Source organism: Rhagoletis zephyria, unplaced genomic scaffold (genome assembly GCF_001687245.7).
Source record: "Rhagoletis zephyria isolate East Lansing unplaced genomic scaffold, Rhagoletis_zephyria_1.1 Rzeph_scaffold_01051, whole genome shotgun sequence".
Lineage (NCBI taxonomy): Eukaryota > Metazoa > Arthropoda > Insecta > Diptera > Tephritidae > Rhagoletis > Rhagoletis zephyria.
The window spans coordinates 107,695-113,025 of NW_016158135.1; positions in this window are offsets into that span (position 1 = coordinate 107,695).

The window sequence follows — 5,331 nt, forward strand, 5'->3', positions numbered from 1 at the left end:
TCAGAACTAACGCGGTAATTTCAATATGCGCGTAATTGAATTGAATACTTGCCAATATACAGTACTTCCGTTGACGTTTATAGTAAGATCAATTACGTTTCTATTTGATTTTAATTTGTTTTACCCTCAGTGTACTACTTAAAAATAAGGTACTTTACAATGACTCAGACAGGCAGTGAGATGAAGAGTCCGATCAAGGATTCTCCCGTCCTTAGGTGACAGAATCTTTTATGAGTTTGTAAAATCCGATTTTTTGAGAAATTGAGTTAGTTTAATTGTCTTATAATGTGTATTTGTCACACCCGCCACGATGTCAAGTCACACTCGTCACAGTTGGATTTGGAACATATAATCTATAATTTCCAATAGGGGTATGTAGCTTTGGTGCAAATGCTGAAAACGTTTATTTAACTACTAGCACATGCCCGCTTGCTTCGCGGCGCCTAATAAGATCTTTTCCGTTGGCCAATACAAGCATAGTGTTTAAAAGCAAAAGCGGTCTGTAAAGTAAACATTTTTAGTTTAAATTGAAACGACTAAAGAGCGGAATCCTCCTCGCACATATGCCCAGAATAGTAGCGCTGTGATTCCATATAGAATACTAATCCCTTTCGATGTCAAGCGTTTCCACCTGTGAGATCTCTGCCAAGCGTGCGTAATACTTTTCTATGATCTAGCAACTTCAGCATGGTCGACGTACCCTGTAAGGCAATAAATCCCCTTATAAGGAAACTCAAGAGCACGTTTAATTATAGGAGGGCCAAGAATGCTCACAGGATTAAAAGTTTTCCTTACATTAGCTAAATGAGTCGTGTGATCTCTTGGATATCGTTCAAATGATGCCATTGATATACCTTTCGTGTGCCTTCTTGGGCGGATGTGGTCGAATCTTTCCTTGTCAATTCGACACTTTTACAATTCGTCTTTAATATTTGTGAACTGGTTTCTTTGAGTCTTACTGCTATAATAACGGCAGCCTCGAGCAGCTTCGTCAATCGCAAGTAGACGCAAGATCACGATTACCGTGTTTATATGCATACTTAAACACATCCTTGATTTAGCCATCTTAAAAGTTAATTCGTCTAAGATTAACATAGGGCCAAAGCAGAACAAGCCCCGTGGGGGTTTCTATATATTTCCTTTGCTTGTCATGAAATGAATACGTATTATGAATTTCAATCAGATTTTATAAAAAATACGGATTTTCTAAATATCTAAAATCCAGCGGGTCCATTTTTAGCAAAGGAATTTTTCATCTAACAGGTAGTCACGTTGTGAATTTGAACGAAATCGATTAATAAATACGACTTTTATAAGTAACTCTACTCCAGCGCCACCAGCGTTTTTTCTAGTAGCCTATAATATGGGCAAATCTAAAACACAGGTAACCTTTGTGTTATTTAGCTTTATTTTCACTGTTGTAAACTAAATCAAGCTGGTTGCTTTTGGATATAATTCACTGACGGATACTTGAAGCCTAAAAAAAATTGGATTAATTGGATGCTGCATAACTTTTGAATTATAGGTGTTTAAATTTAAAAAAAAAAATGAAAACAAGGGAATTTTTTATGTAATTTTTAAGAGGGGCACAATTTATTATATCATAACTTTTGAAGCACACCATATTCTGATTTGGAATTAAATGGGCATTCAGCAATTGTCTATTAGATGTCAAACATACCGAGTACATCATAATGAATTCTTTTTAACGAGTTCTTTTTAGTGAGTACTTTTTCGACTAACCTTGTCCATAACTTTTATTTACATATATTCTGAGAAAACAAAGTTTGGTGTTAGATGCGCAGTCGTAAACTCGCGAAAATAAATTAATCAAATAAAAATAAAATAGGTGAATAAAGGAATAAAGGTAAGAATAATGAACAAGCGAACTTTTCAAAACGAAATGGACGATATGGACGAAAAAATAATGTAAAACCAAAGACAGGTTGAAAGCCGCTTGGATGTACTTGATCATCGCATTGATGCTATGGAAAAGGTTTTATGTGAAAATGTGGGTTAAATAAATAAATAAATAAATATTGGATTTATTTGCAAGTAATATTTTATTCCATTTCAGATGGCCAACAGGAACGAGACAATGGCTTAGAATCGCCTGATGCGCGAGTGTAAAGTAATTTTGGCGAAGGTGCAGCAGTCAGTTAGAAAAATGACCGGCGACATCGTTGATGAAGGAATAGTGGAAGTTGCTAGCGTATTTCCGCTTTTCACAATAGATGCTGCAATGGAAGTTTAGGAAAAGCTGAATGAGCACTGCAATGGTAATTTTAACATTCAAATCCTGGTCGAAACTAAGTACCTATTTTTTAAAACATAAAAAGCACATTCATACGGTGAAGGGCGCTTCTGGAGAGGTGGACCTTGTTAAGCGCAAATTATTTATGTGTATATATATATATATATGTTTGGATATAAATATGTAAGGGACATAAAGCACACATAATAATTAAAAATATGAAAAATTTTAAAAGAGAGAAAAAAATTTCATTTGAATAGGATAATCGCTTGGTAACACTACCGGTAGGTTTTGCGGTAATAGCTTGGTAAGACTAAAGGTAGGTTTTGCGGTAATCGCTTGGTAAGACTACCAGTAAGTTTTGCGGTAATCGTTCGGTAAGACTACTGGTAGTTATTGAGGTGTTCACTTCGTAGGAGTACTGAAAGACTGAATAAGCTAAATATGGCTGAGTATGACATACGTGAATGTGAAAAGAGTACAGATACTCAACAAGATTCACGACAAGAAGAGCGAAGCTATACATAAAGAGACATATTTTACTAGGGTGTTAAAAAAAGACAAAAACTCACACGTATAGAAGACTATAGGGTAATTTCTGCACATGGGCCTTAAGAAACTCATATAAACTTTACCCGATACATAAGGTAACGCTCCTGGAAAATTCTTGGGAGATTTAGCTTGTAGCCCAGTCCGGGGCCCCTACATTCCCACATACATGCCAACCCATCATACTTACATACGTACAATTCATACCTTTTATACAGACGCGTGCAGAAAACCGTCATACATACCTATACGCTGAGATTTATACCTACCGACATACACAACAAACCATCATACATACCTATATATAGCCACTAACATACATACCTGCAATACATACAACCATACGCAATATCTCCACTATGCACATACTCCACAAGAATGCACGCAAAAGATGCGCAGCAACCACTCGGGTACGCTAACACACCACGAGCGTTCACTATGTAAGCATGTCAAGAATTGCGATTTTCATTCTCTTCTCAACCAGTTCATTCGGCAACCGAATTAAGTTGACCAACGCCGACGCAGCCCGTACCAGCTTCCGTAGGTAGGCACAGAAGCGGATCGAGATGGCTTAGGCCATGGAATCTCGATCGCCCCTGGCTCTTCCTGTGGGAAAGGCCGAGAAGTTGAGGGGCCTGTATTAGGGGGAATACCCCTCGCACAGACCCCAAATCCATTATTTTTATAAACAGTCTCAGTGGACAAGAGACGAACTCTCCTGCCCACTTAGATTACCGCGTGGCGAGCAGCCATTGTGCGGAGGGTAAAACCATCCCACAATGCCAAGCAGCCACGATCGAATCCATACTGACCCGCTTCCTGGTTCTCACCACGAAAAACTATACTGACGAGCATCCCATGGCTTAGGCAATGGAACCTCGATCGCCCCTGGCTCTGTCTACGGGAAAGACTGGCAGGTCGTGGGCGCTTATATTGACCAGCTTCCGTAGCTTCCGCAGGGGACCTCTCGGACCGCCAGTACCAGCTGCCGCCCCGAGACCGAAGCCAGTGTCAAGGGACGCCACCCACAAGGACCGCTAGCGCGCCATCAGCATCCAGGGCCGCTGGCACCGCCAATATTCACCAAGGCCAAGTACATCTCCGCGATCACCGGGTCGCCACTATTTCCGCCGCTCCGACACCGAAGCCAGTGCCAAGGGATGCCACCAACAAGGACCGATAACCACGTCATCAACATCCAGGGCCGCCGTCACCGTCATCATTTACCAGGCCCGAGGACTATCCACGCAATCATCGGGCCGCCAATATCACTGCCGCCCCTGGGCCGCCTATTAGAGCCGAGCTTCCACCATCCTCATCATGGGGCCGCCAATATCACTACCGCCCCTAGGCCGATGCCAATGCCAAGGGCCGCCACCTTTCAGGACCACTAGCCTAATCATCGCCATCCAAGGCCGCTGTCGCCATCGCCCCTTATTAGGGCCGAGCTGCCACCTTCATCATCACATCTGGGCTGGATATACATACTAAAGTAAGAGAGATAAGTGAAGGGGTGCAGACAACACCAGTTACCAGTTGAGGGAAACTCAGTCGCTGCGCTACGGAGTGCTCTAAGCAACTTCATCAGAACCAAGCGAAAAGGAAATCACACGAAAATCTCCTAAAGGAACTGGAGGTGGAGATCGCCGCTGACGAAGCCAGTCTGGCAAAGCCGTCACCCGAAGTAACCCCAGCAATAAAACTGGGCGAATCATTCCTACACTGTAGAGAAGCAAATCCGGCGGTCCACCATTGAGACAGGATAAGTAACGCTGAAATGATGAGTACTGTCCGCCGTTGGGACGTACACTATCCCGGTGGCGACGCCCTACACGGCTGCCTGGACCGGATTGAGGAACTGGCGGAATACTACCAAATCCTTCCAGACCAAATTCTCCAAACCGTCCCCAAGATCTTACGCGCTCCAGTTTTTCCGTGTCCGGAGGCAAGAGATGACCACCTGGACTAAGCGACACATAAACCAGTTAGAAGACACTATTCGCCAGCGGAGGCAGCTGCAAAGGGAAAAAGTCAAGGACTACATCCTCGCCCTTCAGACGTTCATCCCAGAACAACCAACAATTTGCAATGAAAACCACTCAGAAAGCCTTTGCGACGGCCTGCGTGTCGAGTACCGATATTTCGTAAAAAGAAGCGAATTTCTCACCAACTGGGAGCTCACCGGTGCATACGAGCTGCTCAAAAACCAAGAGTCCAGGCAGAACATACAGGCGGCACACAGCCTTTCCACCATAGGTAGCCGGTACGACGCAAAAAGCACCTGCTGGCGCTGCAATAAGCGTGGACATCAGCGTTCTCATTGTGCCAACACGAGGCGGCTGTTCTGCTCCCGCTGCGGACAAGATGGAACTTTTTTCACAGTTTGTCCATGCCTTAAATCAACCGCTATAGCGCCACCCATCGCCCAAGCTACCACATTGCAACCCGAATGGCGGAACATCGACGGTCGCTTTTACGCCGGCGTCACCATCACAGTCTTGCACATACGGGCACTGGTGGGCACAGGA